The 16,622-nt window shown below is 38.5% G+C and overlaps 1 pseudogene; it reads left to right on the forward strand.

The window, feature by feature from the left end:
- Positions 1 to 4,919: 4,919 nt before the first annotated feature.
- On the forward strand, positions 4,920 to 16,369 carry LOC141543896 (inosine-5'-monophosphate dehydrogenase 2-like; annotated as a pseudogene).
- Positions 16,370 to 16,622: the final 253 nt, after the last annotated feature.

Raw genomic sequence — 16,622 nt, forward strand, 5'->3', positions numbered from 1 at the left:
CAGGTTTGAAAAGAGGCCAACTTTATGTCACATTACTGCCCTTCCTGTACTTTACTTTGCAGCCCTTGCTGGCAGCCTTACTGTTCATCACAGAGCATCTTCTGTCTCAATGCCTTTGCAAAGTATATAGTTTCCTTGCTATAGGAAGTATACTCCCTCCTCATTTTTGCAAAGTTTCCTTCAAAGTTTACCCTGAATGACACCTTAGGGGAACAACTACCTCACCTACACAGCTGATCGTGACTATCTGTACATAACTTACATTTAATTACATATAGAATGTAACCTCCTCGAGGGTAAGGACTGGTTTGTTCTTGTTTTTTTCTTTCCATAACCTAGTACAACAGCACAAATGGACTAGACACTTGATGAGGGCTTTATGGTTAGTTGAAAGACTGTGTCCCTATGGAGGGGGTTCCCCTTCATCAAAAAGTAATCCATATAGAACAAACCCCCAATTGTAGTGTTTGTATATTGAATACTAATGAGAATGAGTGTCTGCCTCTTTACCTCCTGAGAAGAGGACCTTGGTTCCTCCCCTCAATAAGAATGCTCCTGACCCTAAGGAAGGAGGCTTGTTGAGAGAGGGGAGAGCATCATAGATGAGTTTTTGCTTACTGTACAGGTGGGAGTCAAGCCCATGGGTTTCTTCTAGGTCCCTATTGATGTCAGTGCCTGATCCAAAATCCGTTCTTCTCCAAGCAAGAAGCTGGACTATGGCCTTGGTGTTAAGTCCCACAACCTGCCCCTCCATCCCTCCCCACCTTGGTCTCCAAATAGGCCTGCAGCAATGATGGGGAGATGCTGATCTTGCCTGCCATCTGGTGGAAGCTACCAGGAACTATTAGTTTCATGCTCAAGAGGATTTCTGGGCTTCTCTCCAACTCTGAGATTAGCTAGGGAAGGTGGAAGAGGAGTAGGACCTTGGGGATTCCACTGTGGTTGTTCGGAGAAGACTGCACAGGCCAAAACCAAAGTTGGAGGAGAAGAAGGGCCAAGTCTGAGCTCATTTCATCCTTTCCCACCAAATCATCTTCTCTCATGCTTGAATACTGGGCTCTCTGTAGAACCAAGGATTCATGCTACAGCCAGACATACCCTATATTAGGGTTGGAAGGGATTTTCGGGACCACCTACTCCACTTCTCCTCTTTTTACAATTGAGGACACTGGGACTCATAGAAGTTCAGTAGTTTGCCTACCTAATTGCCAACTAGTTAATGCCAGAACTTTCTAGCCAGATGTTCTTACAACTCAATCAATAACCATTGATGAGTACCTACTACGTGCCAGGTGCTATGTTAGCCCTAGAGTATACAAAGATGAAAAAGGAGAAAGTCCCCTGCCCTCAAGAAGCTTACATTCTAGTGAGGAAGCCAATGATAATTACAGTTCCTGGTATCTGTGTTATGTCTGTAAAGTTTGCAAAGCATTTTACAAATGTCTCAGTTTACCTGCAAAACAACACTAAGAGATGCTATATTATGATTTTAGATGAAGGATGTGATGTAGCTAAGATTAAAAGACTAGACCAGTTAGGAAGTATCCGAGGGAAGAGATGAGGAGGGATAGTATTGTAGATATGGAGAGAAAGACCTGAATTGAGATCTTTCTGATGCCAGTCCCACAGACTAGCTACAGGTGAGGCCATTTCTATAATGGGGAAGGGGGAAAATAGTTGAAGAAAGGGGTAAAGTCTTTTCTAGTTTGGTTAGGTGACTCAAATTTCCAAATGGAAGCATCTGCTTCCAGAGTCTCTCAATTTCAAACTTCCTGGATTCTAATTCCAATGGAACAATGATGTTTTCATCCATCAGATGGGAAGCCTTCCATTGAGCACAGAAGTAGGAGAGGGGAAATGAAGCATCACCCAAGTATGATCCAGAATCTTCCTGTAAGAAGCAGTGCTGTACATGGTGAATAAATTCCCAGCTATTAATCCTACTTCATAAATAGCTGAGATTTGGGCTGATGGGAACAGAGGACCATGAAGTGTTTCAAGGTAGAGGAAGAAGGTCTTATCTTTATTTTCTAGAAGAAAAAAAGACTCAGGCAGAATTTCTTTAGGAAAAGGTAACATTTGTCTTCATTATCTCTTTTTGTTGTTGTTCAGTCATTTCAGTCATGATAATCCATGACCCCGTTTGGGGTTTTCTTGACAAAGATTCTGGAGTAGTTTGTCATTTCCTTCTCCAGCTCATTTTATTTTATTTTCTTCTTTTTTTAGCTTTTAAAAAATTTTAATTTAATTTTTAAAAATTAATTTTATAATTATAACATTTTTGACAGTACATATGCTTAGATAATTTTTTACATTATCCCTTTCACTCCCTTCTGTTCCCAATTTTCCCATTTTCCCCTCCTTCCCTCCACCCCCTCCCCTAGATGGCAGGCATTCCCATACATATTAAATATGTTATAGTATATCCTAGATACAATATATATGTGCAGAACCGATTTTTGTTGTTGTTGTTAAGGAAGAAATGGATTCAGAAGGTAAAAATAACCTGGGAAGAAAAACAAAAATGCAAACAGTTTACACTCATTTCCCAGTGTTCCTTCTCTGGGTGTAGCTGATTCTGTCCATCATTGATCAATTGGAATTGGATTAGCTCTTCTCTATGTTGAAGATATCCACTTCCATCAGAATACATCCTCATATAGTATTGTTGTTGAAATATATAATGATCTCCTAGTTCTGCTCATTTCACTCAGCATCAGTTCATGTAAGTCTCTCCACGCCTCTCTGTATTCATCCTGTCAAGCTCATGTTAGGTGAGAAACTGAGGCAAATAGGGTTAAGTCCCTTGCCTAGAGTCACTCTAACTTCAGACCTGACATTCTATCCATACACTAGTTACTTGCCCCCACTATCTCCTACTAATTGATAGATAGGGTGAATAAAATGCTAGCAAAAGACCTTGGTCCTTGGTAGTTAGAAGAAGGCATTGACAGGTGAAGGTTTTTGTTGGCTTTAAAGAGAATTTAAAGTGAGCCTTATTTGTAGTGGGCCCTAAATGAATTCCCACAGCTACTTTCTGAAGCAAGCAGGGAGGGGCAATAGTTATCTTGTCCTTAGTGGGGCCCTTTGGTTGCCATAGGTCCTTGTTGAATTCCTTGTCTAATTACTTGCATTGAAAAGATTATCATGACTTCACAGAAACTGCATCCAATCAGAAAGCCAAATTATACCTGTTAACACTACAGGTTATTTTTCTCCTATAAAAGAACCTACTGATTTTTTCATAAACTCCTTTTTGGGGATTTAGTCCATCAGTCAATGGCATAATCCCTGCTAACTCCTTTTCAGAACCAGCCCTCTTACTAAGCATTACAATGACTAGCTTGTTAGAAACTTAGACCACCTTATGGCTTCTTCCCCCTTATTAATGGCAAATTACCCTAGGGAACTTAGCCCAGGTCTTTCCCTTTGCTAATCACTGAACTCTCTTTTGGAACTTAGCACATTGCTAATGCTGTGATAAAATCTTTGCCTCCTGATTTGGAGATGGTCTAAATCTACAAATTCTTTTGAGCCACCTTACAGTACCATCCTGAAAGCCCAATATATATTTTGTGTTCAACCCCCATGCCTCATCATTAATCTTCATTCAACCCCTTCTGATCTCCAGCTGCTCCTCTTCCTGGCCCTCACTGAAACACTCCTAATGTGAGAGTAAGAGGTAGCCTTAATTCCAACCATCTTCCACCTCCAAATAATAAATGCTCCATAATTCTTTCCATTTCTAGATCAAAACTCCAGCCTCCTTAGCAGGGTGTTGGGAGGAAAATATCTCTTAGATAGAACTTTAACTAGAATGAGGCAAGTAGTACTTTGACCCAGGTCTGGCCAGATCTATATGGAGCCAAATTGTTGAATCGGCCATAGGATGTAAGGAACTTCTTAAGGTCCAGAATATCAGAGTATTAACAGAAGTTGGAAAGGGTCTGCTTATTATAGATGTACGTCCTTGTGGTTTTAGCCCTCACTGTGTTTAAAAAGGGTGTATAAAAGGGGTTCTCAAACTACAGCCCGTGGGCCAGATGCGGCCCGCTAAGGACGTTTATGCAACCCAGTGGGTTATGGCAAATGGGCCGAGGGCCTGAGACAGAGTGTGAGCTTTTGTTTTTACTATTGTCCGGCCCTCCAACCGTCTGAGGGACAGTGAACTGGCCCCTATTTAAAAAGTTTGAGGACCACTGGGGTATATATAAGCTATTATCTTATCTTTCTCCTTTCTTTTCACAGCCAAAATTCCAATTAAAGCAATCCATGTTCCTTGCTTTCACCTCTTCTCCCAGATCTCACTTCTCAATCCCTCATCAATCTGGCATCTGACCTCCCTATGCAATTGAAACTGCTCTCTCCAAGGTTACCAAGGATCTCTTAATTGCTAAGTCTAATAGCCTTCTCTCAATTCTTATTCTTTTTGACCTCTTTCTAGCTTTTGACCTGACTCTCTCCTCATTTTCCTTCTGCCTTCAAGGAGGAAAAATCTAGTTTAAAACAAACAAACAAACAAACAAACAAAACCTTTGAAGGAGGGGCCAGACAGACAGAAGGAAAACAGAGAGCAGGGTCACTAAAGAGACAGGAAGAGGGGGTTATGGGTAGAAAAAAAGGAAAAGACAAAAATTAGACAAACTAATCAATACATAGGAAAAGTGTGAAAATATATAAAATATTACACACCTATGGATCTCCCATCTATGCAAGGCAGTGTGGGGCAGAGGACACCTTCTCAATTCTCTTCTTTGGGGCCCATGCTGGTTCTTGGTAATTTTGCAAATTCATTTTTGATTGCTCTTTCTATTTACATTGCTGGAGTCATTGTGCTATTTTCTTAGCTCTGCTTATTTCACTGTACATCAGAATGTGTAAATCTTTTCATGGAAAGCAAAGGATTCTAATGGGAAGAGATGAGGACGGAGAGTGTTGCAGATATGGAGAAACAGCCTGAAAAGACACAGAGGGTGGAGATGGAAGGTCATGTAGGGAGAACAGTGAGTAGGCCATTTTGTTTGGAATGTAAGAATACATGAGGGGGAGTAGTGGGAAATCAATCAGAGACACAGGGGGAGCCAAGTGGTGAAAGGCTTTAGAAGCTAAGCAGAGGAGTTTGTATTTTGTAGTAAGAGAGAACTGCTGAGTCTTCTTCAGCTAGAGGTGACATGGTCAGATTTATGCTTTAGGAACATGAATTTGCTGTGTGGGGGATAGTTTTGAGACAGACATAGCTAGAAGCAGGGAGGCAATCTAAGACATTACTTAATTTGATAGTCCAGGTGAGAATATGAATTGGGCCAGTGTTTGCTTAAATGGAAAAAAGGAATGGAGATATGTTGTAGAAGAATACAGTAGGTAAGATAGTCCAAGTAAGAATGTGAACTGTTTGCTTAAATGGAAAGAAATATAAGATATTGCTGTAGAAGAATATAGCAGGTAAAAATTACAGGGATGTAGCTTTCTGACTTAAGTTAAGAAAGAAATTTCTATCAATTAAATCAATTCAATGAGCTTTTATCAAGCAAATCTTATGTGTCAGGCATTGTGCTAAGCATTGAGGATACAAATAAGAAAAAGAAAGACAATCCTTATATTCAAGGAATTTATTACTAATTGGGGAAAGAACTGCAGATACAATATGGAGTGAGTTGGAAGTCCAATTTCTAACCTCTATAAAGGAAAGCTTTTGTGGGGTAGTCTGGTACTCCACTTTCCAGTCTTCCATCAGAAGAGAAGAAGCTGAGGGAGGTGAAATCAAGCCTTAAGTTAGCTGCCTAGTGATAAGATAAGAAGTGATGAGTTTATCCTGGCAGAGATATCTTTTTCTGAGGAGCTGATTAGCTGCTGGACCAGCAGATTAGAGCTGGAGACTCGATGATTAATTGGCGAAGTTACACAAGGCTAAGCTAATGCTTGAAGAAGGGTTAGATGTGATGCTTCCTGTGTATTAGGAAAATTATTTTGTCAGTTTTGTGTATTGTTTGTGGTTTTCCTTATAGAGTCCCTCAGAAAACTATTCCAGACTAGATTTGTAGCTCATCACCACCCTCTGTCCCTATCATGTATTTCCTTATACCAGTCAATAGAAGTTCAAATAAAAAGACCTTTAATCAAAAAGCATAGCCAAAAAAAAAAAAAAGGCACCTAGTGAAGACCAATCACATCCCAGGTGATGTCTTGAGCATAAATTTGATTCAAGTGAGGCAGAATTGCAATGTCGTCGAAATCATTTTCTTTTTCAGAATCATTGAAATCCAGTGGCAAGACAAAACTCAGGATGACTGGCAATGGCTGGGGATATAGTGGATGACTTTGGCATCTTCACTGACTGGACCAAGCTCTAAGCACTCCACAGCACCTGCTTTGGCCACCTTTATGGTCATTGGAACAGATTGCCCATCTGCTCATTCTGCTGGAGGAAGTCTTCAAATGCTTGGGCTAGACATTCCTCTAACTTGCCAATAGGCCTCCTGTAGATTATCCTCCCTGTTTTACCAAGGTGTGGCCATTGCCCATGCTAAAGCTTCTTGGAACTACAGATTAGAGTTGGGTGACAGATGGGCACCAAAGGTGGATGGATAGCCCTGAAAAGAGCCCCTCACAGCAGAGGAGCTAGTTCTCTCCAAATAGAGAGACTTTTCTGCATTCTACACGTAGTAGTATGTATCTATACTACCAATCAGGAAGAAATCACGGGATCATCAATCTATAGCTGGAAGAAGCTCAGAGGCCATCTAGTCCAATCTCCTCATTTTAACAGATAAGGAAATTAAGATCCAGGGAGTTTAAATCATTTGCCTGAGATCACCAGTAGTAGTAGAACTGGATTTGAATCTAGATTCTCTAATCCTCGAGCTAATATTTTTCCATTCTATGAAGAAAGACACAAGAAACTTGCATGGAGGGCCCATACAGACACAGTTTGTGTAGCCAGGGAACGTGAATGAAGAAGACTTCATAACCCCAAAACATGCTTCTGGCGCTGCAGAACTGTCCACATTCTCTGGGGATGTCGTCTCACTGCTTTCTTGCCAGGCCTTGAATCAGATATCATGTCTCTACTCAGTACACTAATTCTGCTGGGATTTACATCTCTCCTCTCTATCATGTCACAGCTTCTCTTGTGGTTGCTGAAGTGCTCCCTCCAACCATCTGCTAGACTTCAGCTATTTAGCGTCTTCTGGGCCATTTGCTGTTTTGTGGTACCATACATTGGGATGCAGTGGCTAGAAAGACTCTCCCTGAGGAGGTGAGGCTGATGTTTTTTAGTGAATAGCCTAGGGCTATGAGCCCCACACTTCCCCACCACTCAGACAACCAGCAAAAGCTAGAAGCCTTTAGGCTAAAATTAAGTCTATTCTTTTGACTGATTTTCTCCCAGATAATTACCTGACTTGAAGTCTGAAAATTCCTTTTAACTTTTGTTAAATCCCTGATGGACACTCTACCCAGAAACTTTTTGCAGACTGTACCAGTAAAACCTCATTGGAAATAAATGAAGGTTAGTCCAAACAGTCTCCTCTTCATTCTCCTGATACTCTGATTGGACATGCAAATGAAACTAAGGAAAAAAGGGCAAAGTCTAGGTAAATTATACAGGGTTTTCAACAGTCACACTATTTGCTTATTCTTTCTTTTATTTTGAATATTTATATTCTGGCTAATAGAAAAGGCCTGGTCTGCCTGCTGTCCAGGTCAGATTCTTCAGTTCTCTTATCTTTCCCGCCCCCCTACCATTGAAGAAAAGGGCTTTATTATGCTTTTTGTTTTGTATCGAAATCATTTTCAAAAACATCATCCCCACATCTTAATCAAAAAGGTTTCCCTTGTAACAAAGAAAATAAATGAATCAAACTGTCATTAGTCATGGAATCAGAGGATATTAGAGCTGGAAGGGACTTCAGTGACATTGGGGTTTAACCCTCTTATGATTGAATGAATGAGCATTTATTAAATACTTACTGTGTACTAAGCACTGTGCTTGGAATACAAACATAAAAGTAAAAACACAATCTTTGCTTTCAAGAAGTTTACATTCTATTGAGAGAAAGAGGGATAGTCTACCTCTCAGATCTGTGGAGAAGGAAGGAATTTATGGCCAAAGAAGAACTAGAGAACATTATGAAATACAGAATGGATCATTTTGATTATATTAAATTTGAAAGTTTTGTACAAACAAAACCAATGAGACATAGATTAGAAGGGAATCAGAAAACTGAAGAAAAAATTTTATATCCAAAGATTCTGATAAAGACCTCATTTCTAAAATATATAGAAAATTGACTCAAATTTATAAGAATACAAATAATTCTCCAATTGATAAATAGTTAAAGAATATGAACAGTTTTCAAATGAGAAAATTAAAACCATTTCTAATCATATGACAAAATGCTCAAAATCACTATTGATCAGAGAAATACAAATTAAGACAACTCTGGGGTGCCATTACACACCTTTCAGATTGGCTAAGATGACAGGAAAAGATAAAGATAAATGTTGGAGGGGATGTGGGAAAACAGACGCTAATGCATTGTGGAATTTGAAATGATCCAGCCATTCTGGAGAGCAATTTGGAACAATACCTAAAGGCCATCAAACTATGCCTGCTGTATCTCAAAGAGATAATCAAAAAGGGAAAAGGACACACATGTGTGAGAATGTTTGCAGCAGCCCTTTTTGTAATGGCAAGGAACTGGAAACTGAGTGGATGCTCATCAGTTGGAGAATGGCTGAATAAGTTATGGTATATGTATGTTATGGAATATTATTGTTCTGTAAGAAACAATCTGCAAGATGATTTCAGAGAAAGACTGACAGAAACTGATGCTAAGTGAAATGAGCAGAACCAGGAGATCATTGTACACAGCAAAAACAAAACTATATGATGATCAATTCTGATGGACGTGGTTCTTTTCAACAATGAGATGATTCAAACCAGTTCCAATGATCTAGTGCTGAAGAGAGCCATCTACACCCAGAGAGAGGACTTTAGGGACTAAGTATGGATCGTAACATAACATTTTCACTTTTTTATTGTTGTTTGCTTGCTTTTTTTTTCTTTCTTGTCTTTTTTCCTTTTTGATCTGATTTTTCTTGTGCAGCATGAAAATTGTGGAAATATGTATAGAAGAATTGCACATGTTTAATATATATTGAATTACTTGCTATCTAGGAGAGGGAGTGGGGGAAAGGGAGGGAGAAAAAATTGAAACACAAGGTTTTGCAAGGGTCAATGTTGAAAATTATTTTTGCATATATTTTGAAAAGAAAAGGCTATTTTTAAAAAGCTTACATTATACTTTAATTTACTTTTATGCATATCTTTTAAAATGTATTTCATTTACAACAAATTGTATTATTTTGTTTTCTTATCCATTCTATCATTCTTTTATTTTATTTTGTTAGATTGTTTAAACCACTTATATTTAGGAAGTCTTTTTTAAATTAATTTTATAATTATACACTTTTTTGACAGTATATATGCATGAGTAATTTTTTTATAACATTATCCCTTGTATTCATTTTTCCAGATTTTCCCCTCCCTCCCTCTACTCCCTCCCCTTGATGACAGGTAATCCCATATATTTTACATGTGTTACAATATAAGCTAGATACAATATATGTGTGTAAATCCAATTTTCTTGTTGCAAGTTAAGTATTGGATTCCGAAGGTATAAGTAACCTGGGTAGATAGACAGTAGTGCTAACAGTTTACATTCAATTCCCAGTGTTCCTTCTCTGGGTGTAGTTGTTTCTGTCCATCACTGATCAACTGGAAGTGAGTTGGATCTTCTTTATGTTGAAGATATCCACAGAATACATCTTCATACAGTATTGTTGTTGAAGTGTAAAGCAATCTTCTGGTTCTGCTCGTTTCACTCAGCAACAGTTGATGTAAGTCTCTCCAAGCCTCTCTGTATTCCTCCTTATTCCATAGCATTCATATACCATAATTTACGCAACCATTCTCCAATTGATGGAAATCCATTCATCTTCCAGTTTCTAGCCACTATGAAAAGGGCTGCCGCAAACATTTTGGCACATACAGGTCCCTTTCCCCTCTTTAGTATTTCTTTGAGATATAATCCCAGTAGTAGTATGGCTGGGTCAAAGGGTATGCACAGTTTGATAACTTTTTGGGCATAATTCCAGATTGCTCTCCAGAATGGCTGGATTCTTTCACAACTCCACCAACAATGTATCAGTGTCCCAGTTTTCCCAGAGCCACTCCAACATTCATCATTATTTGTTCCTGTCATCTTAGCCAATCTGACAGGTGTGTAATGGTATCTCAGAGTTGTCTTAATTTGCATTTCTCTGATCAGTAGTGATTTGGATCATGTGAGTGGAAATAGTTTCAATTTCATCATCTGAGAATTGTCTGTTCATATCCTTTGACCATTTATCAATTGGAGAATGTAAACCACTTATATTTAAAATTTGAGTATTAGGTTTATGCCAGTTCCAATTGTTCAGTGATGAAGAGAGCCATCTACACCCAGAGAGAAGACCCTGGGAACTGAGTATGGACCACAACATGGCATTCTCATTCTTTCTGTTGTTTACTTGCATTTTGTTTTCTTTCTCAGTTTTTTTCCCTTCTTGATCCAATTTTTTCTTGTGCAGCAAGATAACTGTATTAACATGTATACATATATTGGATTTAACATATACTTTAATATATTTAACATATCTTAGACTATTTGCCAGCTAGTGGAAGGTAAGGAGAAGGAGGGGATAATTTTGGAATAGAAGGTTTTGTAAGGGTTAATGTTGAAAAATTACCCATGCATAATGTTTTGTAAATAAAAAGCTTTAATTAAAAAAAGAGAGAGAGAATTAGATTTGTTTTTCTCCATCAGTCTCTAATATTATTTTTCCAAGTTTTAATTTCCCCCTTCTTTTGCTGTAAACACAGCACTATGTTCCTTCAGTTACTTTATCTTATTTTTTAAGGTAGTTTATCCTCTTACTCTTAATACTCTGGTATAATTTGGTATCTTTTCCCCTTTAGAATTTTGCTTATTAGTTCCTTTTTATCTCCTGCTTTTATCTGGTTATATATATTTTTTTCCTCTCTTTTTTCTCTTTAAGTTAGTGAAATAGATTCTCCTCTCTCTTACTTCCATTCAACTACTTCTATTTATTAGTTGTTGTTTTTTTTTATTTCATTTTTGTATCCCTTTCAAAAAAGGATTTTCCTCATTTTTTATTAACCTGTCCTTTCTCTCTGTTTACTGTAGATTCTCATTCTCTGAGTCGTGATCCGTATAATTATCTGGTCTCTCATTTATTTGTTTTCCTCATACAAGCTTTCAAGGTATCCATTCTAGACTTTCCCTTCTAGACAGTTTCTGCCCCTGTCTAGTAGCAATTGTCCCAGGGATTCCCTTTTCCATTGTGCATGATTTCAGATATTCAGAGTACACTTCACCCTCCTTCCCTCACCACAGCCCAGATTATATAGTTTACCACTGATCTATACCCACCCTTGTTTACTCCCCCTTTCCATCCTCTCCTTCCACCATTTTCCTCAAAATCTCCTTCTCAGATCCATGCTCTCCTACTCCCCCAGGTGCTAGTTGTCCCAGGAATTCGAATTCCTGGACAGCCAAGATAAAAATAGGTCTTTTCAACCATTTTTCCCCACTTTAATTTCCAGACCACACCAAGTGCAAGGTCCTCACCTTCCTTCACAGACCTTCTTCCAAAGGAGCACTTGCCTGTAGAATCCCTTCCCACTGTGAACCTTGGGGTTTCCTTTCCCTTATACTTTTTAATTCTTCACCTCTCCTCTTTACCTACTCTCCTAATGTCTCTTCTCTTTCTGAGATCACAAAAGTTACCTTTCTCTCATTGCTTGTCCTTGAATTATCCCTGGCACATCACACATTTCTCTTTATATACCCAGCAATATAATGTAGTTAGTCCCAAGGAGTCCCAAGTGGCTATTGTTTGTCGGGTTCTATCTACAATGTTCATGTCCACCTCTTCACTCTACCAGACTTAAACCCTCACCCTGATCTCCTTGTGTACATTTTTTTTTAAGTTCCTTATAGGTTTCTTTGTTATCATTCTGTTGTTTCTGTCCTTGGGTGCTGAATTTATTCAATCCTCCTACATTTCAGTGGTTTGCAGCATTCAAGAAACAAATAATCTCTTCAGTTCTGTTTTTCTTTCTAAAAATGTTTCAAACTCTTCTTTATTCTTTTTTCTTGTAGGTTAGGTTCTGATTTGTAGGTCACTCTCTGGGCTGCATCCTGAGTTCCATAAGTTCTTTGGAACACATTTTTCCATTCTTTCTTATGTTTTCTACCAGGTGCAGAACAGTCTTGGGTTATTCAGCTTTCCAGTCCTTTGTTTTTGAAGGTCTTTCTCTTGAAAGCTTGGAGAACTTGTTTCTGAATAGAATTGCTAATTTTAACCATTATGTATCTTGGAGTTTGCAGCCTAGGGCTTTTTCCTTAATCTGTGAGTTCTTTCTATTGGAATTTCACTTTCCATGTTCAGAAATTCTGATCAGGTTTTTTTGTATTATTTCCTGCTCTGTGGTGTTGAGATTTTTTATCCTGTCTTGCTCTCCTGGGAAACCTATAATGCTAAATTTATTTCTTATGAATACTGTCTTGGAGATTAGTATGTTTTGCTAGTATAACAAGCACATTTTCTTTTACTGTTGATATTTGTTTCTTTTCTTCTAGATTGTCCTTCACTTTTGTATATTTGCATTCCCAATCTAAAATTCCCTTTTTTGTTTCTTGGGTAAGGGATTTTTGGTTTTTCCTATTCTGAACCTTATTTTTACTGTACAGGCCACAAATTCTGATCACACAATTTTTATTTCTCTTTTGAACCACTCAGGAACAATGTATCATTCTTCCATGTTTTCCTTAACTTTATTTATATTATTTCTTTAAGTAACTGACTGTTGATCTTTAAAGTTTAAATTATTATTTTTTTGAATTAACAAGTCTATTTCCTTTTTTCCTCACTTTTTTCCTCCATCAAAATAAAAAAAAAGAAAGAAAGAAAAAGAAAACAGTTATAACAAATATTTCAGTGAAGAAATTTGTTTTGCTTGACTTTGACATTTGTTACTGGAAGGTTACATTTCACCAGGGAGAGATGACACATGGAGGAAGAATTGGTCTGGGAATGGCATTAGAGATGATAAGTAGGGCCACAGAGGGATATATTGACTCAACTTTTCAGGAAATGAAAACTGAATTTGATTATGGTTCCAGAAATGGAAAAGGAGTCCGAATCACTATGTTTTGGGGTTCAAAGACATATCAGCTAGTGAGAAATAGGGTGAATAGAGTAAGGCCTAGAGAGAGATTGACTCAGTGTCCTACAGATAGCAATTATCAGGAATGAGCCAGAGTCAGCTCAAACCAACTGGGCTTGATTATTAAAAGTTCAGTGGGAGCTTTATATTTCTGAAAAGAAAATGCTACAAATCAGGCTTTGATTTCTTGCTTTGTTGATGATCTATACTTGAGAAAATGATGGAAAAATGTTAATAATGCAGATTAAGTTGTCAAATGTACTTTTTTTCTTTTTCCAGAGAGCTGATTGATAAATGTTTACCAACATACTCTGGAAAGCAGTGTGCTTTGGCATTGAATTTAGCCTCTCTGATTCCAAGTCCAGAACTCTTTTGCCTTTACTCTGATTTTGTATATTTATAGTTGATTACGTCTCTGGCAGTTTTCTGGTCTCTTAAATAGGAAGGTCAGATGGAAGATCTCAAATATTCCTCCTGATTCTAAATGTATAAGCCTCTGTTTTTATGATTATGTTTCTCTTACATCTGAATGCATTTATCTGCTTTTGTCTTTTCTAGGATAGTTTTTTTTCTGATTCCTTTACAATTCCCCAAATCATAAAATTCTCTAGATGATGAATCCCTCAGTTAATCACATGCTTTTGATCTGAAAGGGACCTTAGTGATCATTTAGTCTTATCCTTTCTCCTTTTCACCATCCTTCATCATAAAGAGCCTAGTGGGAGTAAACAGGATTTATCCAAGGTCACATACATTTGGGAAGGGACCTTAGAGATCATAAAATCCAACCCCTAAATTTTCCAGCTGACAAAACTGAGTTCCAGGTCATACAGGGTTAAAAGTAAAACTGGGTGGGGGGGTTAAACCTGGGTATCTTACCTCCAAAATCACTTTTTGAAAGGAATTACTCTTAGTGCACAAGACTTATTAAGATATATAGCCCATCAAAATTGATAGCAATAATAATTCACATTTATATGTCTCTGATGTAACCTGCCATCAATTTAATTCTGAAAGTTAAAAAAGACATCTTACTGTGGTACAAAACCATGGGTCAGGTTTATATTGGCACCTCTGAGACTTCTGGGCCTTTGCAGGAAAAGTACCATTCCCCATGTGGCTCACTAGCCCATCCCACTAGTCCCTCCCTGGTTATGTCTACTCCTGTCCCCAACATGGCAGACAATCTCATCACTGACAGTACCATAGTGACAATGGACTCATATGCAATGATTTCCTTATCTGCTTGGGTTACATAAACTTTACAGCAGAGCAAGTAAACCTAACCTCGGTATTTGCCAGGAAGATAACTCCTAAGATTCCACTAATTTTATCCCTAATGGACATAATCCCAGAGGCTAAGATGGTGCTCACAGAAGATTGTGATATTGTCTCAAAACTTTAGGCTAATGAAGCACAAAATGAAGAAATAAGAGCCCAGCTTTGTCACTGACCCTGTGGTCCTGAGCCCTCAAAGATCAAGTCAGAGGCAAGACATGGCTTCTAGAATCCCAATCACAGATTGTGGTAAGATGGGCAGCTGCCAGCTCCACCATCTCCTCTCAGGACATTAACTTTGTCAAGAAGGAAGAATGTGACTGGTTCCTGGGAGAGATCATGACCACCCAGGAGGATCTTGGGATAGTTCCTGGAGGAAAAACACTAAAGTAAGCCATTGAAACTCTACAGAGAAGCAAGAAAGGGAAACTGCCCATTGTAAAAGGAAGAATGTGACTGGTTCCTGGGAGAGATCATGACCACCCAGGAGGATCTTGGGATAGCTCCTGGAGGAAAAACACTAAAGTAAGCCATTGAAACTCTACAGAGAAGCAAGAAAGGGAAACTGCCCATTGTAAAGGGAGATAAAGAGCTGGTGGTCATTATTGACTGCAGAGACCCGAAAAAGAGGTGGGATGATCCCGTTAGCATCCAAGGACATCAATGAGTAGCTATTGTCCAGGGCACTCCCTGGTACCCAGAAAGATGATAAGTATCAGCGTTACTTTCTGGCCCAGGCCAATGTTGATGTGGCTGTGCTGGACTCTTCCCAATGAAACTCCATTTTCTAAATTAAATGATCAAGTAAATCAAGGATGAATACAACAACCTCCAGGTTATTGGTGGCAATGTGGTGACAGCTGCACAGGCAAAAAAAAAAAAAAAAAAACCAAACTTCCTTGATCCCGGAGTGGACACTCTAGAGGTTATCATGGGAAATAGCTCCAACTGCATTACACGCAAGGTGCTGGCATGAGGTTGGCTCCAGGTGACAGCTGTATACAAAGTGGAAGGACATACAGGGGCACTTTGATGTCCCAGTCATTGTGATGGCCACATCCATCATTTGGCCACATTGCCATTGAGGATGGGCTCTCTGCTGGCACCCCAAAGTCCATAGGAGAATATTTCTTTTTCTCACAGATCTGCCTAAAAAAATACTGGGGGATGGGCTCCCTCAAAACCATGGACAAAAATGTTCACAACCAGAACAGATACTTTAGTGAAGCACTAAAAATCAAAGGGGTTCAGCTATACTAAGCAAAAGAACTCTGGGAGATGACTATTACTTACTACATAGAATTTCCAATCCCTCTAATTTTGTCCGCCTGCATTTTGGATTTCCTTCACAGGCTAAATGTACACTATTTCAAAGTCCGATTCTTTTTGTTCAGCAAAACAATTGTTTGGTCATGTATACATATATTGTATTTAATTTATACTTTAACATATTTAACATGTATTAGGCGACCTGCCATCTGGGGGGGAGGGGGGAAGGAGGGGAAAAATTGAAACAAATGGTTAGGCAATTGTCAATGTTGTAAAATTACCCATGCAAATATCTGGTAAATAAAAACTATTAAAAATTAAAAAAAAAAATCAAAGTGGTTCAAGAGGTATCCAATCATGCAGGACAAAGGGTTCATCCACAAATTTGTTCCCTACTTGCTTGCTGGCATCTAGCACTCCTGCCAAGACATTGGTGTTCTCAGAGCCATGATGTCCTTAGGGGAGCTGAAATCTGAGAAGAGGATGTCATCTGCATGGGTGAAAGGCAGTATTCATGGATTCCATTAGGATGAGAAGCTGCTCTTCTAAGAAGTGGCTTTTACTGCATCTCACCTCTCCCTTTTCTGGTTTTTCAGTAAGAATACATTTTTCAGTAAATATCTATTTGAAAGACACCTCATTCTTTCATAGAGACTGACCTGGAGCAGGGGGAAGGAAGTCTAAAGTAGCCCTTTGTAAATATCATTCTTAGACAGAGAAGAGCTTTCTTTATTCAGATGATTTTGAGGTTTGCCATCAGCCTTTGTATAGCACCATTTGT

Source organism: Sminthopsis crassicaudata, chromosome 5 (genome assembly GCF_048593235.1).
Source record: "Sminthopsis crassicaudata isolate SCR6 chromosome 5, ASM4859323v1, whole genome shotgun sequence".
Classification (NCBI taxonomy): domain Eukaryota; kingdom Metazoa; phylum Chordata; class Mammalia; order Dasyuromorphia; family Dasyuridae; genus Sminthopsis; species Sminthopsis crassicaudata.